The sequence below is a fragment of the Ambystoma mexicanum genome, chromosome 8 (assembly GCF_040938575.1).
Source record: "Ambystoma mexicanum isolate Mex_15411 chromosome 8, UKY_AmexF1_1, whole genome shotgun sequence".
In the NCBI taxonomy this organism is placed as follows: Eukaryota; Metazoa; Chordata; class Amphibia; order Caudata; family Ambystomatidae; genus Ambystoma; species Ambystoma mexicanum.
Window position 1 is genome coordinate 1385804636 of NC_090929.1, and position 22420 is coordinate 1385827055.

The following is a 22420-nucleotide window of genomic DNA, read 5'->3' on the forward strand; positions in this document are numbered from 1 at the left end:
GCCAACAGCCAGTGAGTATTCTTGGGACCCTCTTGAGACATTTGGGTCAGATCAGACCTCTTTGGCCACACTGCAGTCCCCTCCCACAGTGGGCAGAGTCCCCCTACTTTGAGCAGAAGCCGTTGGCGAGCCGAAACCCCCACGCCAGGTTCTCCAGACCTGGTCATCCTGTGGGAACTTTATTCACACGGCCAAGCCAAGGTCCTGTTTTCCGGGGCGAGTACCTGCCTGGCACTTCAACACCTTTCGCAGCCATGCTGTCAGGTGTATCGACCCACGTTCAAGTTATTATGCTGCAACATTTGGTGCTGTGGGCTTAGAAAATCCAAGATGGCCGAAAAGTCCACATTTGCGCCAGAATCCAGGAAAACCGCGCAGTTTTTGCGCACACCAAAATGGTCACCTGACTTGCCACCCACCAGTGCGAGCGTGATGGGCCAGAAGCGCCATGAGTGAAACGTGGTACCAAAGGAAAAACAGCAGTGCCTGTTAGCTCAAAAAGCATTTTAAAATCACCTTTGTTTCTCTGAATGCAAGCTCAAAATGCCTATTTCAAACATTGCAAGATATTCAAAAATCTTACTGAACACCAGCAGACGTCTGGTAGAATGAAGTCTTGTGTGCATACCAAATCTGGAAAGATGAAGAGCCTAAAATAATGTTCATAACAAAACTGGCTGAGCTGTGGATGTCAGCAGTTTAAGAGAAATGGGATTTAAAGCCACTAAAATCGAAATGTTTAAAATAAATGAGTGACCTACTTTTGAGTGTCACATAGGTTACAACTGTTTAAATGACATAGTTTTGAACTTAGAATCAGCATTCTAGCTGCATGTGTCAAAATTGTAAGTTTGATTTGAATGAAGAAAAATGGGACTACTCCTTATAGTTTTTCCGTAATCGCGATCGACGCACTTGGAAAAAGTGCCGCGAATTGCGAACTAGCTCAATCTCACCACACGTTAAAAAAATTGTTGTCTCTTGCTTGCATTGCTGAAATTCGTTTTCAACCTGATAATCCCTCACGAATCATTGCTAGTGTTGACATGAAATAATTCAAAGTAGCTGTCACCTACCCTGAATCTCCTATAGGGAATTAAAATCATTTTTAGCATATTCTTCACTTCTTTGCTAATCACATGTAAAGGTATTTTTGCCTGTTTAAAAGCATACCGGTTGCTCTAAGCTTGCTAGGGGGGAACTAGAATTTGTATTGCATTTGATTATATTCCTGAAAATGTTGTGCTCCCCTTCCATCTCTTTATATTGCATAGGGGGGAGTGAATTGCCACAAGGGGAAAAGTGATTATATTACCTCTTGTTGAAACCATATCAGTTTATTTCTGTGCTGCATTCTTTCCATCATTGCTTTTCCTTGAAACCATAAAAGTATTCTCAGCTACCTTATCCTTTCTCTACCAACTCCTAAGTAATTAAAAAAGTGTGCTAGGGTAATATTATCCATTGTTGATCTCTGTCATATTCATAAGTGTGCTATAAAATATTAATTTTTTCATAAAAGTGTGACATATATATATATTGTTTAATTTTTCAAATAAATCTTTTAATTTGCAAAACAAACCTACTTCTTGGCTCAGTGAGGTCAGGGGGATTCTAAGAGAGGGGCGTTATACAAGGGTTTATCATCCAGATCTATGAACTTGTCATAAAAATATATAAATAAGGACTTCCCTTGGGCATCCCAGACTAGGCATTGACTTAGTTGGATTGCTGAATTGAAGTCACTTAAAAATGCATATGAGATAATTCAGGCCCAATTCATATGCTGGACGTGCTCCCCCATTGTGTGTTCCAGTGGTAGCCGCTCTCAGCAGCAGTCAGTGGTTAGCGGATCACCGCCGCCACATGGGGTCACCCGACCTCCCCGGACAAATTACTGTAACTGCTGCACCACAGCTAATGGCCGCTGCCCCAGCACATTGCCAGAGGCCCCCCCCCCCATCGGGACCTCCTATCTTCACCTAACAGCCTAATGACATGGGTCGGGATGCAGCTGCTGAGGCCTCCTTGATGCTGTATATGAGGGCCAACCCGGCAGGTGCATGCAGCCATTTGCCAGCCACTGGGGATCTCACCTCCTCATTTCTTGCATTCTGGTGTCCAGGGATGATGGCTGGGTGAATGCCACGCCACGAACCAAGCCGGGCAGCCCACTCCGGTCACAGATTGTGCCAGCCTGTGGACCGCAGCTCCATGGCTTCAGTGCAGGGTGTTAAGCTGGGACGGAAGGGATGTTCCCGTTCGTTGACCCAGCCGCTGCAGCACCCCCAGGTCCTCTGCTGTCCGACAATTCAAGCAGATAAACCCTGGCTTCTATGTCACCCCGCACTGTTCGGTAACTCACCCAGGCCCCAGGGCACTCTCTTAGCTCTGTGCCTGCACCAAGGTAGTCACTCCTCACTACGGTTCGTCCCCGGCACCACTTCTGCCCACCACTCCGTCTGCAACCCTTCCTCAGGCTCAGATGCCATCTTGTTTCGATGACCAGGAATGTAACCAGATTTGTGGCGGGTGTAGCAGGAGCTCACATTAGAGCAACCATCATGGCACAGCTATCAAGGGCCCCCCTCCAGGTTAATGACTTTTGACTATTAACTGAGAGATTGCAGGACGTCATAAACTTGGTATCTCTCAAGAAGGGTTTGCAGGTATTTGGGCATTCGGCGATAAGAGGTTCATCTGCATATTGGTGGAGAGGCACACACGACCGGCTATAGCAGGTAAATATGCAATTGTGCTCTGGCAGTCATTCTGATCTTTGGTGGAAAGGTCAAACTGAAAGGGTGTGAAAACAAATACCTGGCAGGCTCCCTGAATGATGGGGAAGAGGTTGACAATGTCCAACTGTAACAGAGATATTGACTTTAATATGCATTTCTCTCAGTATCCTAGTAAATCCCTTTGTGTGCCCTGGCCTGCTCATAGCTGCCAAAGAAGTCCCAGTTGGCACAGTAAAAATCACTTTATAGTTCATAAATGCAAGATCTATCAGTGTCTTATGTCTTATGCCCAACTGTAAATTTAGTAACACACAAGTTCATATAACCCAAACTATATATCAGATATAGGGCAAGAGATCTTTACTCACTTAAGTTTTCTTGCATATTATACCTTCCCAAAAACTCTAGAGACAACATGTAGAAGAGAGATATTGCAGTGACATGACAGGGCATTCCCATTTCCTTTTTCTGAATATTGGTACAATAATATAGTGTTTATAAATATTAGTTGTCATGAAGCAACCAATTATGGCATAAAAACATGAGTTAACTGTGGGCTCCAAAACTATTTATTTTTTATTTTTTATTTTGGTTTACAAAAGAAACCTTTACAACATTTAGTATCAAATGAAATACATAAAGAAAATAAAAGGAAATACATTATTGCACGGTTTTACAAGACAAACTAGGGTATTAGAACAGTTACATGCATCTCAATTAATCAGAGTTAGCGTTATTGCACAGAAATAAACTATTTCATACATACTATCAATTCATAGAACCTGAATAATAAAACAACTACAAACATTTTCATAAATATTGCCAATTCCTAGGACCTGACTACTAAAACAATTCATCATGGGTGACATCATTCCACAAGATAGACAATTTTAGCACAATTAATTGATCACACAATCAACATTTATGAAACCAAGCATAAAAACCATTCAATTCCTCTTATACCCTCGGAAATCAGAAATGTTAACACATTTCACCAATTTTATCAATATCATACAATCAACATATATAAAACCAAATCATTAAATTCCACCCATCCTATCACAAATTACATTATTAACACATTTCACAAACTTTATCCGTATCATACAGTCAACATTTATAAAACCAGGTAATTAAAACCATTAAATTCCACCCATCTATCAAAAAGTGCATAGGAACCAGCGGTAAAATGTAGAAAAAGAGAAAAAGGTCAAAGTAACAGATTACAACAGTATTTCAGCACCAATTATGTTTCATAAAGGGAGCCAATACATTAATTACTGTGTTTTCAGGGTAGAAGAGCATACTATATCCCGTTCATTATATAAATCCAGGGATTTAATAAATGACGCAATCGCTAGACTCCGTGAGGTGTTCTGAATGTTAATACACCAGGACCACATATAGTTATCACACCCCCCTGATCCCCCATTTAGCGAATATGGTCATATGGGTAGACCTTTCTTTGCATAGTGCCGGGCAAGAGAGTAGTATGTGCCTCACAGTTTCAGTTTCACCCTCCTTCTCACAAAATTGGCATTATGACTCTTCCAAGCCTATTGTTTTCCTGCGTACTAACACCTCCCGGGTTGGCAAAATGTTCCAACGCAGTTTTAAAAGAATAGTCTGATAGTATTGGTTTGGAAACTGTAGTAGAAGGGGTGAAACACCCCCACGTCTCTTATGTTCCCACTGTAAATGACTCAAAGAGGGATAGGAGTAGAATCTATATGTGGTTGTGATCCAGTCTTTCTCGTATAATAATCGTTGCACGCTTTCAGGATTTGTGACCAGTGTCTCCCTATCCGTATCAAGGTCACACAGAGACTGGTCACAGATATCCCGAATAACACTAGAAAACGTACTTGAATCATGCCCTGATCCACACATTGGCACCAATCCCTCTGACCACTCCTCTCTCCTGGAGCGAGCACTCCCTCTTCTCCTCTCATCTCTCCCTCTCTTCCCCCCAAGCAAAGCCTACTCCAACACTGCACCTACCTTCTCGGAAATCCGGCCCATGAAGCGTGTGTCAATTGAGGCTTTTGCAGCCACTTTCTCTTCCCCTCCTCCACCTTTGGCTGTCTCACATACTGACACAGCCCTGTCTCTGCTGTACTCTTCAATTTCTGATACGCTTTATGCTCTTGCCCCTGTCATGAGGATCTGTTTGAAGTACAAAGCCAAGTGCAATTCCTGGTATGAGTCTGACCTAGCAACACTTAAACGTAAGTGTAGGGCAGCTGAGAGGAAATGGAGGACTTCCTGTTCATCCTCTGACGAACTGGCCTGTCGCCTGCTCCAAAGGCAATACCGACTCTCTGTCCTCACCAAGAAGAGATTCCACATTCAAGCTTGTGTCTCTGCAGCATCTAACAACTCAGCCGAACTCTTTAAAATCTGCAAGGAGCTGGCCAACCCTTCTTCAGTCTCTACCCCTCCTGTTGCCTCCCAGGCTCTTTGCAATGCCCTTGCCTCTCACTTCATCTCAAAAACCCAGGACATACTGTCCACCCTCTCCACCCACACCCCTTCTCTCCCCTCTCCATCTGTGCTTGCTGACCCTCCTTTAGCCACCCTCCCACCATCCTTCTCGTCCTTTCCTCTTTTCTCCCCTGACGAGGTTGCTAGACAAGTCCGATCTATGAAAGCCTCGTCAAAACAGGTTCATCCCTGTTCCTCTAAAACCATCAAGGACCACATTGACACCCTCGCTCCAGCCCTTGCTGATTTTTGAAATCACTCCTTTGCCTCAGGATCCTTCCCCTCCCCTCTGGAGCACTCCTTTGTGCATCCTCTTCTCAAGAAACCCACAGCTGATCCTTCTTGTCCAGCTAACTATCGCCCAATTTCCATTACTCCCTTTCTTGGCAAACTCCTGGAAAAGTTGGCCATCTCTCAGCTTAACCTTCATTCCAATTCTGTTGGCTGTCTCCATGACCACCAGTCTGGCTTCAGAGCTGCCAGAAGCACAGAAACTGCTCTCCTGAACATTCGTGAAGATCTGCTCTCCAACCTTGACTCTAACATTCCCTCTTTCCTCATCCTCCTCAATCTCTCTTCTGCCTTCGACACGGTCAACCATACCATCCTGCTCAACCGTCTTCGTGAAAACCTGGGTATCACTGATCAGGCTCTGGCCTGGCTGACCTCTCTCCTCTCAGATCGATCCTCCCAGGTCCAACTTGGGTCCTTCCTTTCATCTATCATCCTCTCTACCTGTGGTGTTCCCCAGGGGTCTAACCTTTCGCCCTGGCTTTTCAACCAATACCTGGCAACTCTTGCCCACTGCATTGCCACTTTCTGGTCAAATTTCCAGTGCTTCGCTGACGACACTCAACTCATTTTCAGGCTGCCCTCTGCCACCTCCTCTCCCTCTCTCATCTCTGATTGCCTAACTGCCATTCAAGATTGGTGTGCCACCAATGATCTTTGTCTGAATGCCAGCAAGACTGAGATCCTCCTTATTGGCACACCTTCACCATCCTTTCCCCTCACTCTCTGGCCGGCCTCCCTTGGCCCTCCTCCTACCCCCACCTACGAGGCTAACATCCTCGGGGTCCTCTTTGACTCCACCCTTTCCTTCTCCGCCCACATCTCTGAGGTCTCTAAAAAGTCAAATTTCCGACTGCTCCTCCTCAGAGGTACTCTGCCTTTCCTTTCCTTCCCCCAGAAGCTCATGGTATCCCAAGCTCTGGTTCTCTCTAGCTTGGACTATTGTAACAGCCTCTTTCGAAATCTACCTGCCTCTACTCTCTGCCCTCTGCGACTAATCCAGAACAGGACTGCAATACTTGTCCTTGGCCTCAGGCCCCTCTCCAGCTCTGCAATCTCTCCATTGGCTCTCAGTGGATGCAGGGATTAAATTCAAAACTCTCTGCATTGTTCACAAGGCTTTCTGGGGCCTGGGTCCAAAATACCTTCAGTTATCCCTCTGCAAATACCTCCCCTCTCGAGCTCTTCACTCCTCTACCTCCAACTCCCTCAGGGTCAGTCGTTTTTCAAAGAAACGAGCTGGGGGTAGATCTCTGTATTTGGCTGGGGCCTCGCTCTGGAACAGCCTCCCTGCCACTCTAAAACTTGAGGAGAACCATCTCCGGTTCCGGAAGCACCTCAAGACCTTCCTCTTTTCTTCTGCCTTCGCTCCTCCTCTCCCCTGCTGATCTGTTCTCTCTTGGCACCGTTCACATGGCCACCCTCTGTCCTTCGGGCCCAGGTACCTGCTCACCCTGCCACCCTCCTGCACTGCCTCCGGGCTACCCCTTGCACTCTGGTCTGTATCTGTACCCATACAGCCCCCCTTTTTCTTCCTGCACTTATCAGACCTACCCTGTCTGCTGCCTTAAACCTAGCACTTGCAAATTGCTGGCTGCACTACCACTGTTTGTTGCCTCTATTATTTATTCATTGTTATTTATCTGTTTCTCCTCTGCTTCTCACTTTCCACTCCTCCCCCCTTCCATGCACTTTTCCCCTGCCCCTCTCCCATGCACTTGCACGTTCTCAATGTCACTGGGCCTAGTAAGATCGCTGTTTTGTTCTCCCCTGTTTCCCCTCCCTTGCCTTGTTGCGCTCTGAAACACTTGTGTACGAGCGCGATAGAAATAAAATATCATATCAATTTACCCTGATCAGCATAAAGCATATTAAACAGCAGGGCTATCAAACTACCAAATAGGGATAACAATCTCCATCTCACCCGGACCTCTAAGGATGCTATTCCCAATTTGTATCTGATAGCCGCCACTGGAATATTATTAGGAAGCTTCAGCATCAGTCTCCAAATCCCTTCTTCCAACGTTTCCCGAAATTTCACCAGCTCATGATAATGTAGCTCCATCCCAGATATAAATTTAGGCACAACCCTGTATTCAAAGAAGCAAATGGAGGATTTGATAGAGAAGCATCAAAATGTTTGCCCCAGTTTGGTCATTTGATTAGATAGGGCTGAGGCTTTCTGTTTGAGGAAAGAGCAAAGTCCAAGCTCGAAGGCTGGGCCAGCAGGGGCAACCCCAGATAGAGCATGCATGACATGTTCTCTATGGGTACCCCCTGCATAGTGCAACTCTGCCGTTTCCTTTTCTGTCCGCTTGACAGCACCAAAATGCAGGTCTTCTGGGGATTAACAATCAATCCATTCTCGGCCGCATAATTTGCGGATTTGTTAATTAAACGTTGAAGTCCCACTTTGGTGCAGTCGAGGAGCAGAAAATTGTCAGCATAAACCAGCCAGGGAATACGCAGCTATCGCAATTTCGGGGTAACCAGGCATAACATTAGATTTACGCAAATCCACTAGGCAGGCTTCTATAGCCGGGCTTTTATTGAGGCCACTGCCCTGAAAGTAGTCAGTCCTTTATTGATAGAGAAAGGCAGATTTTCATTGTTATCTGATAGTTCATTAAATTAACTCTCTGGTATATTCCAGGGTCGGTATCCAGTAACGATGTAGCCAACAACAATGTAGTCAGTGAAAAGGTCATGGTGAAAATACCTCTGCAGTGAAAAAGTTGCCAAGCAAAAAGTCGTAAAAAATGCTGCTGAAAAGCAGCCAAAAATGTAGTGCTGCTAGGGTAATTGTTAGAGTTAAGGAGAGTTTAGTGGGCTTGTGATTGCCTGATTTGGAGTTAGGATAGGGGTTAGGGTTAGAGTAAATATGTTGGGGTTTGTTCAGTGGTTAGGGTAGATTTAGTGCCAGGGTAAGTGTTAGGGTATGAGTTTGGATACGTTTTAAAGAAAGGTATATGGAGGTTGGAAAGGGCTGGTGATGTTGGCATAGGATAGTGGTTGCGATAAACCTAGTGGTTAGGGTAAAGTAAGCATTAGGGTAAGAGTTAGAGTTGCCCTTAGGGTAGGGTTGGTATTACAGCCAGGTGTTGGGTTAGGGCCAGGGCTATATAATTTGTAGTGAGCTGGTGATGGAGTTGGATATAGGCTCTCTGCTCATTTTCTATTTCTTTTGCATTCAGTAATATGCAAATAAAAGGTTTTAGCGCTCTATAGGGTTAGTGTTCTGTGAGAGTTCAGGGAAGGATAAGGGTTGCCATTAGAATTGGGGATAGGTTAAGGAATGGAGTTACAGTGATTGTGGAGGTTTGAGTCATATTTAGGGATGCAGTCTTTTGGCGACCTTATTACTGGCAACATTTTATTGAATGACTACATTTTAGAAAACAACGTTTTGCTGACTTCATTTTCACATTGCTACATTTGCCTGGGACATTTTCACATAGAACCTGAGGGTTCATTCCGAGTATGCCCATTCCCACAGGGTGCTGAAAAATGGGAGACATATACTGCGTCAGGCAGTTACCATTGCAGAAATCCCCTATGAACCCTGTACTGTTGCCTGAGGTGAGGGGGGGGGCACGCTAATGATGCTGCACAGGCCGCTAGCAATAATACAGTCACACACCATGGGAGGTTAACAGGAACTGATTTATTGGTGCGCGGAGCACACCTACTGTATGTCAGGTCAGCTGACCTGGGCTCACGTATCGCCGCATCCCAAAAGGGTGACTGCGTGCAATGCTACATCTCCCCCAAAATAAACATCGTCCTACCCCATCTCCTCGATCCACCGTTGGGGTCTTGGAACGATGCGGCAGGCCTTGCATGTTCCTGCGATATGATAGTGTTCTCCTCTGGGATCTTTCTGATGCTGTTGTGTTATTCTTTTTTCTGATTCATCTGCAGAGTATCATCTTTTGTGTATTCCTCCTCTTCACTCCAATGCTAACTAACCTGGGGTTTGCCATGCCCAGCCTTTCTGAAAAATGAGGTGTTCCTTGTTATGACCCATCCTTCTCTTTCTGCTGTTATCATGGATCCTTTAATATGGGAGACGGTCAAGGGTGTTGGTCGAAAGGTGGCATGTCTTTGTGAACTTGAACTTGCCGTACTAAGACCTGTTCCCCACCTACCAAGTCGGTAGCCCGTGCCCTTCTTCTTCTGTCTGCATACTTCTTAATTTTTTCTTTTGCACTGTCATCTCTCCTTTTCACTTCGTTCATGGTTTCACTGTCCTCTGTTCCTTGACCCTCTTGAGGCACTCTCGCGCAGACGGGGTGGCGGAACATGAGCGCCACTGGGCATGTCCCTGTAGATTCATGTGGTCTGTTGCTATAATCCCTTAGGAGTTGACACAGAGCTTGCTCTATGGGCATATGTGTTTTTTGTTGCAATGTGTATGGCCCTCTTGATGTTTGCCATAAAGCGTTCCACGACTCCATTCGCCTGTGGCCAGAGAGAAGTGACATTGCAGTGATGTAAGCCCAAATATTTAGCAAAATTCCCGGCTGGTGATTGGTGGATCATTGTCCAACTTGAGCACCTTCTGTACTCCGAAAGCTGAGAATATTCGATCCAGGGCTGGTATCAAGGCTGAAGCGGCTGTAGAGGGTAATACTTCTGCCTCTGGGTATCATGAGTGTTTGTCCAGCACTACCAGGACATTTTCCCCTGACCTTAAAGGTCCATAGAAGTCTTTTGCCACTTCCTCCAACACTCGTCCCGGGAGGATAGCACAATGGCAACGTGTTTGCCTTGGAAGCAAGACGACACGAAGCAACACAGGTTCGGTCCGCGCTTAGAAAACTCTGGGTATTTGAGCACATTATAAATACGCAACTAACTAAGACTCCTTTTGCGTGTTTGGTCATGTGCAGTGGTTCCAGGAATGCAGCATTTTGTAGGCTGAGGCAGATGTGGCAAGAATGTAATGTCCTTTCAATCAACTTGTCCATTCCTGGGAACCATATTTTGACCGTAGCATGCGTTTCATGCATACTATGCCACGGTGGCCTTTGTGTGCGATATCCACTATGTGTTGATGGAGTGTTGCTGGTATTACAATCCTGTCTCCCTTCAGTATCAGGGATGACGGGGATATGGACAGTTCCTCTTTGGATTTTGCAAGCGTCTTGAACAAGTGTCCATCCATGGCCTGGTTTGCTTGGATGGCTTCTCCAGCCGACTTCCATCTCTCGTTTGCGATGTATGATGTCACGATTGCTAGTGTTGCATCTTACACCATGCATTTTGTCAATTCTGCCATGGATATGGCTGATGGAATTGCATGATGGATGTTATAGTTTATGTAGCCATCCGCCCTGCCTCCTGATGACTTAGAGCCAGCAATCGGATACCGAGAGAAGAAATCCGCTGGATTTTCATCCTTCCCTGGTTTGTGGAGTATAGTATACTTGTATTCTTGTAGGCAGAGCCACCATCTCGCTACTCTAGATGGCATTTGAGCAGTTGGTTTTCCGTATATCGTGACGAGGGCTTGGTGATATGTAATAGTCATGAAGGGTTTTCCATATAAGAACAGGTGGAAATGTTCACATGCCCACACTACTGCCAATGACTCCTTCTCGGCCTGCGAGTATCTCTGCTCAGCCTACGTGAGGCTCTTACTGGCATACGAGACAATTTTCTTCTGTGCATGGTCACTCCCTGAGTGCTGCGCTAGTTTTGCTCCAAGTCTCACTGGGCTGGCATCCACTGTGAGCTCAGTTTGTAGGTTGGGATCAAAATAGGACATGCACACGGCCGCAGCCATGTCTCTTCTTATTGTGCCAGATGCCTCCTGCTGTGATGAGCCCCATTTGAAAATGTTGTCTTGTTTGTGTGCATCTGGAGGGGCGCACTTGTGGTGGCAAAATCAGGTAGGTAGCTGGTGCAATAACTCGCTGGACCCAAGAATGACCTCACTTGTGCTATGTTCACAGGTTGGGGCGCTTCATTTAGTGCGCAGATTTTATCTGGGTCAGGTTGGATTCTCTTTTGAGAGAAAATGTGTCTGAAGAACTTGAGTGTGCTTTTGTTGAAGTCACATTTCTCTTTGTTCAGGGTCAGGCTGGCGTCATCTAGTGCTGCGCAAACTTTCATCAGCATGGTGTCGCAAGTTTCCTGGGAATTTCCAAATATTAAAATGTCATCGCTATAGTTAATGCAATGCAGTATGTGATGGATAATCTCATGCATCTCCTCCTGAAAGACTTCTGCCGCCTATGAAATCCCAAAGCTCAGGCATTTATAATGAACGAGCCCTAAATGCGTAGTGAATGTCGTTATGTAACATGACTGTTCGCTGAGTTCGATTTAATGGTATCTTTTATTCAAATCTAAGCGGGAAAAGACTGTGGCCCTGTTGAGAAGATGCATCATGTCGGTGATGCGTGGTGATTGATGGTGTTCTCAAGGGATTGCTTGATTGGGGGCTTGCATGTCCATGCACAGTGTTATTTGTTCTTCTGTGCTCTTTTTTGGTACTGGGACGACTGGTGAAACCCATGGCGTTGGCCCCATGGTGTTGGACCCAATACAGGCTCCATAATGTCTCCCTCCATTAACGCCATTAGTTCCTTCTCTACTTGATGCTGAATGTTGAACAGGATTCCTCTAAAATGCTGCACAATGGGTTTCACACTTGGATCCATGCACAGCTTGATTTTATGTCCTTTGAGCTTCCCAATTCCTTTTAATAGACGTGTAAAACTATTTTGGCAGTCGCTGACATGTATTTGCTTGCCATAATTTGGTATAGGATGTGAATCAAACCCGTTTGAACGGCCGACTTAAAACTTTGGACACATCCGCTTGCATGCTGTCAGAACATGTACTGTTATGCAATCATGTTTGTCCTTGTGGTGGCACGAGGTTTTGAATGCACCCAGGCACAGGAACGGTTCCTTGGCCCCGTAGGCGTAGATGGCTACATGTGCTTTTCGTAGTCTTGGTTTGTTCTTGAGTTTCAGGTATTCCGACTCTGGCATTGCATTGATTTTGGCCACTAGGAATTCGAATTCTGGATCTTGAATGGCCAACAACGGTAGTGTGGGATTGTGTTCTGATGCAGTTGGATTTCCTAAAGCATACAGATACCCTTTCTTTCATCTATCCCTACTGGAATGAGATTCCGATTTGCTGGTGGATGGCTTGAACGTGTAATGTCTGTGGATCCTGCTTCATTCTTTTTGGTGGCCGTCCGGTGAGGGCAAGTGTTCTCCGCTCGTGTGGCATCTCTCCTGGTGATGTCGTCTTTCGAGCCCCTTTGACTTTTCTTCCCTCTGGTGTCTAGGAAGGGTTCTGTGCCAGTTTGAGCCTTGTTCTGTCGAAAAGGCCTTCATTGCTTTTGGATTTCGACACATGGCTTGAAAGTGGTCTTCTCCCTCGCAGGCTGAGCATATTTGACAAATGGCCGGGCACGGTCTGTCATGGGGGAGGTCATAAGCGCATCGAAAACACTGTTGTTTTTCTTGCCTTGGGTCATGTAACGTGAGGGGTTGTGTGATTATCTTGTTTAGTCCCTCTTCTTTGACGGTTGGGGTGGTGATATGCGTCTTGCTCAATGTGGATATCTGGATGTCCAGAGCCGAGGAGGTTCTTGCTAGTGTGTGTGGCGCCTGTAGCAGTTTCATTTTTAGTGATAAGTTTAGTTTAGTTACCGGTAATAATTCAAACTCTATCATTTTCACCACATGTTCATGGGAGTGATGTGCACAATTTTCAACTTCTTTCTATGTAATAACCCTGAAAAAAGGCCAAGAATTTTTGGATACCATTTAAGTGCCCATCTATTGTTGCCTGAATGTAAAAGATCCTTTATGATATTTTTGGAATTGACCTCTAAAAATTAATTGATGAAAAGAGTATTGTGATCACTCTGTGGGTCAACCCTAACGATCATGCTTCATTTTCCCCAAATAAGAAGGTTTTTTTTCCTGGTATGTTAGAAAGTACCTGTCTATTTACTGATTGGATATCCACTTCATACCAAAATACCAGAAATGACAAGTCCCTGTTATCTCGCCTCTCATCACTTTGAACCCCTAGTGGAATACCATATGACAGGCGCTCGTGACAATCAAATGGGCCGAACACGTTCACTCTAACTAGCTTTAACTTAAAATGCCAACAAACAGTAAACCAAATCATCTGGCCTGGTGTCTCCTCTAGAAGGGCACTCGCACTCTCCTGAAAACTGTCTATGCTGTGTCCATATCACACTCCTTTCGTGCATTATAAAAATCAGCAAGGAACCGAGACTTCCTTCCCATTTGGAAAGTTTAATTAAATAACCAGCAAATTATGGAAGCTAAAATGGTTCAATACTGTCTGCTTTAAGGTTAATGGTAACTATTATATCCAAAGGTTGAACGCAAAAGGTGACAGGTAGACACTTCTTCATGTAGGGCTGTTTATTCGGGTACAGCAAACCTCTAGTCACAGCATGCAGCAATATCAATAGACAGAACACATGTCATCCATCCTCACTCAAGTCAGGGCTCTCTCAACTGTTCATCATGGAACGCTCCTGTGGCCAGCAGGTGAAAGCTCCATGATGCCATTGGTTCTTTTCTGAAATAGCCTGCTTGCCACTGAGAGGGATGTTCAGTACATAACAGTAACCCAGACAATAAGCCCACCTTTTTTTCTGCCTTTTAGATGAAGGAAGAGTTTTCACATGATAGCATGGATATCCCTCAATGTGGAGTGGTTTATTTGATCGAGTTTCTTGCAGCACAATAGTAACATATTTCCTCAGCAGAAAACCCTTCAAGTCACCATCACCTAGTCGAGTGGCCAAACATGCTGTATTCCAAGACAGGATTTGACTATGGAAAGTGGCTCAGGAACATTATCCTGCAATTTATGCTCACTAATCACTAGTCCTTTGGACACTGTAGGTACACTAGCATATATCATTAAAGAAAGGAGGTTCAGTTCAAAAATGTTGGTTAAAATATACATGATTAGGTATATCTGTAAAAAACGGTTTAAAATTCAGTGAAAGAAACTTAGATTATAGCAATGTTATGGTTTCAGGACAAAACATCAAAGCCCCACAAATTCGCCAGTTATGGTTCCTAAAGCGACCATAACTCAGCCCCCATGATGCATTTCTCGACATAATATCACAACAGCTAACATGAATGGATGCACAGATCCTTTAAGATGTGAGGAACAAAAGGATAAAAGGAAATGAAACGGTAGTATCCCAGACTGTTTATGGTTACTTGGCTACATTGGCATTCATAATGGACAAATTGGAGCTCTGGGAGGAGCCGGGGCATGACCTTGGCCCTCCCCCCTCAATCTGGCTATTGGCAATTGACACATGCCAGCCACCCCTTTATGGCTACATAAAGGGTCTTATGGAGGAGACCTAATGCATAAAGGGTCTCGTGGAGAAGCCCAGGGCGTGGGTGAAGGCCATGCACAAGGGAAAATAAGCACTGGGTGCTTAGGGAATGTTAGCACCCCGGAGGTGGTGTAATGGAGCCTCCCAGCCAATCAGGGAGCTCAGAATGTGGGCTTTACCGCCTGTGTTCCTAGCCTCCTGAGCAGCAGGAGTCCACCATCTTACCCCCAGTGGGCAAAGCTTCCGTATCGCCCTCTCCCAACCCTGACAAACGATCCCCAAATACCCAACCCCATCCCTGCACCGCCCTTGCCTACCATGCAGCCAACCCCTGCACCAACCCCTCATTTACCTGGGGGGTGGCAGCTGCTGTCCCACCCTTGCCCTCACCGTCAAAGGCCACCATGAAAAGAGGGAAGGAACTACGTGTGGTTCCCTTCTTCTCTTGTCAATGGTGGTCATCCTGTTTTGTAGTTTTTACATTTTAGAAACGGCAACCACAGCATTTCTTATTTGAGAAAGAAACAACTATTATAAACTCGGATGGCTGGGGCTTGTAACTTAAGCTCCATGGCATTACCTGACTGGGTAATGCCCACTGCTAATGGCCCCCGATTTTGGGGTTTATTGCTTAAATGATGTATCCCATTAAAAAACACATTTCAGTGATAGAATGTTGGTTATATGGATGTTGCAGTGAGATGCATGGACAAATATCTGAAATTAATTGAAAAAGCATTGGTTAAGGAAATGCTATAGTTGCAGTGCTAAACAACAACCACATATTCAACAGTTTTGACTCCTAAAGTACCTCAGCCTCTAACATGCACTGCTCATGACGGCACACATGATATTGCAACTGACATGAACCGCTGACAGCTCCTAAGAGATACTACGAATAAAGAGTGAAGGTAAAACAGTGGTACCCGAGACTGGTTATTTTCAATTGGTATTTGTTTTGAGGCCCAACTCAAAGAGTCTAAACACTATTTCCAAGAGCCGAGCTTCCATGTCAACGATCGCAGTACAAGCTTTGCATGGTAGTGGCCAATGGAAGGGAAAAGGAAGATATTGTGAGCTGGACAGCAGAGACATCTTTATGGTCAGGCAAACAAGGTACGTGCCCCAGACTCCCACCATAGGAGGTGCCCCACATCTGTCTCCCACGTTGGGGGCAGGTGGGCCGGGCACACAACTAGTAATAAACAAAAATGGACCAGCAGGACAGGGAATAGCCAACTCAACACATTTATCTTTTCGAAATACCAATAAATGCTAAATATTGAATTCAAAATCTTTTATTATCATATCAAAATTATATAAAAATACTTTTTAATTAAAAACATTTAAACAAACAAATACCGTCAAATTCAACTCATACTGAATCACTCCTACCATTCATTCCATTTTCATTTTTACAAATCAATAACATATATTTTTTGTGGCCTATATATAATTAGCCACATATTCCAATTTCCACAATGAAATAAGTCCTCCACCCAATGATCTGATGGTTCAGTATATGTGCTCCTGGTCACACGGACATACGTCTACACGTGTTTCGGTTGTCTTTCAGGATGTCACCAATCTTTGCCCCTTTGCTCTTGCAACCTTTGTCAGGACAAAATATGGGGAGTCTCTTTATTCCCATTAGCAACAAGTAGGGTGAGTAACACCACCTAAAACATAATGCACATAGTCAGAATCTAAAACAACTCATGACCCAATCTCACAACAGTTCTTTTAACTATTCCCTCTTACTTTAAACCACACTGAATGTGTATAAATGATTCTCAACAGTAATCTTTAGATCAATGTATCAGAGTGATATTCTGTAACACTCAGTCTTCATTGAAAAATGGATTCATCCTGTTCACATCTCTACATAGTGGGCAACTGAATATGACCCCACCCAGGGTGCAAACAAACACATAATGTACTAATTTAGTACTGTACTTACTCCAAATTATCGTCTCTAAAAATTATGGCGAAAAAGCTCCAATCTCAATTCCATCAAGGGAGGTTCTTTGATCACATCAGGGAAATAGGTAAATCAGATGGTTCAGATTCCTTCCTATATATAATAGAACTAATAATTATCCAGTGATATATCACTATAAAAGGGGATATAATATATCTTGAGAGCTTGCATGTTCTTACATCTACCTGTGCTGTTGTCAATTTCCAGCCATTATTTTCCAAAGTTCTCTTTTAAATGATCCAAGGTTCTCTTTTAAATAATCATGCTCTGAGAATGAGAAGAAGCAGGCTCCTTAATTGTCTATTTCATGCATCCAATAATTCTATTACACATTCTTTCTCCCACCTTTTACGGTGATTATATCACACATATATATTGTCCATCCCTACTGATCTCACTCTATGTCTACCTCCAGACTCCTTGTGCTCCCTCTGCCAAAAATGTTTCCCTTTGCCTTCCCGCATTCAGGTTGTAATCACCACGCTTCTTATCACAATTGTTTTTTACATGTAAACATTTTTTACATGTAAATACCCACGCCTTCCTAATGCTTCTAACTCTAGACGGATGGGCCCCCTCATAGTACACTGCTCCCCCGCCCCGATCACTTACCTTTTATTCTATCTATGTAATTCCAACTCTGTGTTAAAGCAGTCTGCCCTTGCTACTGGCACAAAGGACAAACCCTTAGACAACAGACTCAATTCCACTACACTCAGAATGTCCTTAGACAAATTGAAAACCGGAATTTGTTCATTGCTTATTGATTCATGTACCACTGTCTGGTACGCATTCCTGGGCCCTGTCTCGGTCGTCCCCTTTGGTTGCCTCTGAAAAAGAAGAAGGCCGATTTCTCAGGAAGATTTACCCTATAAAAGCAGCCTTTTATATTCTCCCAAAAGTTCACAAAAGTATGACCAATCCGGCGGGAATACCAATAGTGGCGGCCATTGACTCGCTATTGGAACCACTGTCAGCATATGTAGAATTTTCCCTGAAACCATTTGTGTCATCTATGCCATCATATGTGAAAGACTCAGGGGATATGATTAGTATCACACAAAACCTGGTCGTAGAGGGCAATGATATCTTAGTCACTATGGATGTAGAGTCGCTCTGAACTTCCATCCCCAGATGGAATGTCTTGAGGTATTAGGGACCTTTTTGGACAAAAGACCAGAACCACAAGTTCTGCCAACAGGATTCATACAAGAGTGTGCACGAATTGCGATGACTGAAAACTTCTTTCTGTTTAAGCAATCACTGTATAAACAGAAGAAGGGAGTAAGTATGGGTGCAACATTCGCACCGGATGTTGCAAACCTATTCATGGCCAAGTATGAAGAATAATACATTTCGGGAGAACACAGTCTTTTAAAACAACAAGATGATCTGTGCCAGGACTTGATAGCCTGGCACAGGTACATCGATTACCTGTTTTTGATTTGGAGATGGACGAGCGAAACACCAACTAAATTTCATCAGTGGCTCAACACCTGTAATAGAAACATCAAATTCACGATGGAATACCAAAGACCCAGGTACGTTTTTTAGATTTGTTGATCAAGAAATCCAATGGACATCTGGTCACTACCCTCTTTCGTAAAGCAGCCGACAAAAATACATTATTACACTTCTCTAGTTTCCATCCAGTTGGGTTACGTAAAAATGTACCATATGGTCAATTTCTACGAATTTGTAGAAATTGTACCGAGAAGGAAGAATATCAAAAACATGCAGATGAATTGAAAAATAGACTCCTGGATCGAGGATTACCTAGGAAATTAGTCAAGGACAACTTAAAAAGGGCATTAAATACAAACAGAGAAGCATGTCTTTTACCACAGGAGAAACAGAAACAAGATAGGTTGGTGTGTGTAACCACCTTTAATCTGGTGAGCAATGAAATTAAAAAGATTGTGAACCGGAACTGGGATCTAATAAAGCAACCAGGGAGTCTCTCTAAGAAACCAATCTTTGCTTTTAAGAAGAATCAGAATCTTAGGAAACGTTTGGTACACACTTATAGAGACATGAATCAGAAGCAGTGAGATGCACGGGCAGAAAAGCCAGAGTCTGATCTTCATGTCTTGCAAGCAGTGAGATGCAAGGGCAGAAAATCCAGAGTCTGATCTTCATGTCTTGCAAGCAGTGAGATGCACGGGCAGAAAAGCCAGAGTCTGATCTTCATGTCTTGCAAGCAGTGAGATGCACGGGCAGAAAAGCCAGAGTCTGATCTTCATTCCTTGCAAGCAGTGAGATACAGGGGATGCTCTTTTTTCCATGCAGTTACAAGAATGCCAGCTGCAGTGCCACAGAGAGAGGATATATAAATCTTGGGTGCTCCGCATGGACTGCAGCGTGATGCAGTAGTTGTGATTACAATGTCAGTTTATTTTCTTTATCCCATGCAGCAACAGAGTAGCATAGTAGGGATAGAGATACCCAAAGATGTTCTTTTTTCCATGCAGATAAACACTGAGCTAAAAAGCTAGAAATGCACGGGCCGTATTTTAGTTTATGCTCTTTGTAACAGGGAGGTGTAATGGGTGCCAGTCATGGCGTCTGGGTCTTTGATCAGAGTGCCAAAAATGACTAACGTTGGTCACGTTTCCATTCATTGACATAGGCTCGCTAGAACATTCTTTGAAAGTTCATTTTACACAGACACCTCTGCTAATTTAGACATGACATAGTTGTACATATTTTTCTTTTGTGTAACTGTGGATCCACAAGAGGTTGATTCTAGTCCCAGCTTGCCCACATTATGTGTTGCTCGGAAAAACCCTTTCTCGCTCTCGTTGCTTCAGTTCCCATGCAAAGCAATATTAGGGGTGCTTATAAATGGCACAATGCCAGTGTTAGACTCGGGGTAAAAAATACTAGTAGGCAAATGTTGAAGCGAACATTTCTGTATAAAATGCAATTCTAAACCCATGAAAAAGGCTCCTGTTTCTGGCTTTCAGAGAGACTCTAAGGTACTGGTGCCCAGGAAGCTATATGAGATAAGCTCAGTGCTGTACTGTGATGTGTGAAATAACTTTTATATATTTAAATATTGGCTCACGCAGATGTGACATGCCAATCTCATGCTCCCATCTGTATAATCTCACCCCACACTTAAGGGCCAGAGAACAGACAGTGAGGTAGCCAAAGATCAAAAAATGAATTTAAAATTGAAGCAGCATAAAGCAAGTCAATATCCAGCTTTACCCTGGACATTACTACAATCTATATGTATTAAAAACAATTCCAAATTAAATGCAACGTGCCTACATGAATCTCACCATTATACGTCTACAAAGGCATCCACTTTCAATCACAACAATGTCCATATAAATGTGCTATGTTTTAACAAACACCAGACATACTGACATTTCTCCTTTGCCTTGATCTCTATATAAACTTCACTAATCCTTCGCACTAGAACCCTAAATAATGCGAAAATGATCATACATTTGATCATCTCCAGCATCAAGACAAGTAAGGTACCGGAGAAAATTACATCAATTGACAATGAAAATATATATATGCACCAACTCCTCTATGCAGGTGTGAGATAGTCAATATAGTAACTATTAGAGGTCACTTGACAAATAGGAAAGACCAGCTATCGTAGGACTATGTGTTAAGTTTGGTACATGCAAAAGGTGACTTGTTTGCATTGGCTCATGTAAGTTTGAATTCACAGGTAATTCTCTAGGGAAACATGTATATTCTGTTCTGAATCCAAATTATTTTTCAGTGTACCCTACTACATAAATGTTCTAAATATAGGAATTAATGTAGTGTACTTACCAGTTTGTTTTTTTAGTTTTGCTGTTACTGCTTCGTAGGTGTGCTGTTGATTTTTGCTGTGCAGTTTCTGTGAGGTAATTCTGCTGGAGGCATATGTTATTTTTTTTGGTATGTTCCATTATGTTTCTTATACTATGTAATTGGACTGTTGGTGTCTTACATATACAGTTTGCACTTCTTATACATTTTTTAATGTCATTTATTTATATGCTGCTCTTTGAACATGTTCATTGTTTTATTGCATGATACAACAATCTAAGATACCCCCTGAGTTTTGGACACCGAACCGACAGGGAAGCTCATGCGGCACCTGGACGGGTGACACTGGATAGACTAGAACACAGGCTACACGCACGGAGACTGAGTCAACTACCCCAGCCAACCCCACCAACACTTTCGCCCGCCCCTTAGCTACCGCCAGGTACCACAGTGTTGTGGAATTGTTGAGATATTGGCAACCAACACACTACCTGAGATGTTGACATTGGCAGGTGCACTGGCCACAGGAGTATGAAAGGAGGACAGGGGGGGCTATGAGAGAGCATGATAGAGGTGGGGGCCAGAGGAGTAAGGAACCTTGTATGCCAGACGGACCCAGATCAGGACAGAGGCGCATCAGGGGAGACTACGCAAGCCGAGCGCCACAATCCAGGACAGATATGCAAACTAACCAAGCCCACTAACAATTTCCCCTTCTGCATACACCTCTCAAACTCCAAACCAAACACAACCAAAACCTACAGCAAAAGAAACCGCACAAACTTCACTAAATTGCAACAACAAAACAAAAAACACACATAGACTCGCACAACAGTACACGACGACTACCAGCCGCAAACACCCCAGGCCCAGCCAACGGACCCACCGGGCTGAGGGCGCCAACAGCAAACACTGCTCTCTTGCACTTTTCCTGCTTCCTCCCACTAACTCAACCGCTCTCCTCTTTCAGAGCCGCCAGAGCGCCAAGGGACCACTCCGGTGGTGATAGTGCACGGTACAAATGTCCTTTAACATTAACATTAACATAGTGTTGATGTTGGAAAAGTTACTCAAATGCGCCAACCTTATTCAAAAAATATGTTCAAAGGTGAGCCAGTTGAATTTTGTTTTTATTTTGCACAATAGATTAAAGAATATTCAAACAAAAATTGTTCCAATTTTGTGTTTACTTCACACCATTTCAATCCTTAATGCAACTTGATATTAGGTGTTAGCGCCACACCTATAGTTTAGTAGCTTCTTCAAGAAGAATTATTTTTGTTTAACTGATTATCTGTGCCTAACTATATCTCTCTCAACACGTGTTTCCCCATTATTGCTAACAATGGTTCATCAGGAGAGGAAGTGTATTTGCATTCTTGTGATTTTAGCATATATCCAGCTAACTTTAACAGGCTCAAAATAGATGAACAAGTAAGCTTGATGGTTATTTATTTTTCAGGGTTTGCCGCTTATCCCAATTTTTGGGTAAAGTTCAGTATTATAACTTGTTTCTTGTTTTGCGATCCTTTGCCATGATAAGCATATAATACATGGTATTGGCGCGAGTTATGGTTGCTTAGCTTACCATAACTGCCGAATTTCAGTGGTGTTACAGTTTTACTTGTAACCATAACGTCACTTTAACAAAGTTTTTTTCACTGAATTTCATAGGTTTTTATTAGAACAACTTAACCATAACGTAACATTAACAAAGTTTTTTCACTGAATATGTATATTAAAACTTTAGAAGTGATATGTAAATATGACACA